A 2500-nucleotide genomic window follows, 5' to 3' on the forward strand; every position below is an offset into this window, starting at 1 on the left:
TACAACGAGTAATAGGAGGGTAGGAAAATATGGGCAACGGTTCGCGCGCGCCCTCTGGTCCTGACATCAACGTCCACAATAAACAGACCATACCGCCCTCTATGGGACGACGCTGACACCGCCACCCACAGACACAACACAGCCATCTATGAGAATGTGACCAAACTACATTGCCGTCTGGCCCAGAAACGACACCTCCATCTACAGGAATCCAACGGAACTACACCAACCATACTGCCAAACCACAGCATCGCCATCTATGACAATGTGACGAAACCACATGCAATAGCCCCATCTACGCGAATCGGACGACACTACGTCCACCATGTCGCGCGCAACACGAAAACTAAATACCGCCATCTGCAAGTCTCCCGAAACATGACCTGCTGCACCGACGATACCGCCATCTATGAGACGCCACCCCGACTACGACATCGCTAGGTCCCACAGTACCCATTTTTCGACGCCACCCACAAAGCCTGCATCATCTGTCCACCACAGGAACCCGAACGCCAGTGCCTGCGTCGCACGAAGTAGTCAACCGACAATCACTCCACCCGCACCCGCACGTGCCCCACCCCAACCGCCCAAATCGCAACCCAAGCGGATGAACGGCGGACTCTTCCCGCACTCGTACGTTGCAATCCACCCCTATATCTTGCGTTTCATGACGAGTTATATCCAATATGCCAAATTCCCGCTGTCCCTATACATGCTGTAAGTCTGTGCACACAATATGAACCACACCTCAGCGAGACACTCCATCACACATTACTCTCTGCCTGTAACAGACACAGATACGATATGTAAGCACCAGCATGGACCAACGTCCGGTGCATCCTCTCCGCCACAGTACACCATCCACACTATGATAACCACACCAGGGGGTCCAATTATAAAATAGAATATCCCACCCGTCCAACATCCACAATTGCTCAGATAAGCCACCAACACCCACACATGTCCTACACAGGGGTGCACCCAACACCACCACACTGCCTCCTGTTACGGCACAGAAACAATGGCAGGAATGAATCACACAGGTCTGCCACTCCCTTGCCGCAACCACAGACGCGGCGCGCCTCCAGTCACGAGCGAAAAGCGCATCCTGACGAGACAGAACTGCTGTGACATACTGACGCTGCCTCAGACATTCACTTACAATGATCACTACCAACGAACCTGCCCCCCCCCCCCCCCCCAAACACACTATCTCTTACCATGTTGTGTACTGTAATCCAACCCATTTTGCACCTTAACCTAACCAAATTTGTAACGCAATTGGTACCGCAATGTAACGCAATTTGTACCGCAATGTAACGCAATTTGTACCGCAATGTAACGCAATTTGTAACGCAATTTGTGTCTTAACCTAACCCACGTTGTGCCTTAACGTAACCCACGTTGTGCCTTAACGTAACCCACGTTGTGCCTTAACGTAACCCACGTTGTGCCTTAACGTAACCCACGTTGTGCCTTAACGTAACCCACGTTGTGCCTTAACGTAACCCACGTTGTGCCTTAACGTAACCCACGTTGTGCCTTAACGTAACCCACGTTGTGCCTTAACGTAACCCACGTTGTGCCTTAACGTAACCCACGTTGTGCCTTAACGTAACCCACGTTGTGCCTTAACGTAACCCACGTTGTGCCTTAACCTAACCCACGTTGTGCCTTAACCTAACCCACGTTGTGCCTTAACCTAACCCACGTTGTGCCTTAACCTAACCCACGTTGTGCCTTAACCTAACCCACGTTGTGCCTTAACCTAACCCACGTTGTGCCTTAACCTAACCCACGTTGTGCCTTAACCTAACCCACGTTGTGCCTTAACCTAACCCACGTTGTGCCTTAACCTAACCCACGTTGTGCCCTTAACCTAACCCACGTTGTGCCTTAACCTGCTCTGTAATTGGCATATGACACGTTACATTAATCTAGTGTTGTCTAACCACAACCCTCTGAATATAGTTCGCTACTCGCACCGCCCACCCTCTTGTGTGTCGTTTCATGTTGAACACTTCGCAAGTGTTGCTTACTTTTTACATGCTCCCGCTGTACACTGTAATGTGGACAACTGCAGGATGTACATCGCCCCCCCCCCTCCACCCTGCCTTCGCACGCTGGTCGTTCAGCGTGCTTGCGTGTTCAATGCCCTTCGCAGCTGTTCACTGGCATTCGCATGTCGAAGCGCTCAGTCTACGTCGTGGTACGGCCTGTGGTCCACTGTCCGCTGATATCGTAAGCTTAATCCTCACATTGTACTGCACATAGGTCCGTATGTACTGAATGATACGCTGTGGCACATGTGTGACCGTACGACTGCGCCCAACAACAGCGAACCATACGGTCCAAATGTTGTGCACTCAGCCACGTGCCGTCTCCCCATAACAGCTACATTGCAGTGTGGTACGCCATAGAGACGTGTGGGAGTAACGGACGCCCTGGATGGCGATCAGCATGAGCCGTCTGTTGTATGTAGTGGCGCGTGTATTCAAAC

The sequence above is a fragment of the Schistocerca cancellata genome, chromosome 3 (assembly GCF_023864275.1).
Source record: "Schistocerca cancellata isolate TAMUIC-IGC-003103 chromosome 3, iqSchCanc2.1, whole genome shotgun sequence".
Taxonomy (NCBI): Eukaryota; Metazoa; Arthropoda; class Insecta; order Orthoptera; family Acrididae; genus Schistocerca; species Schistocerca cancellata.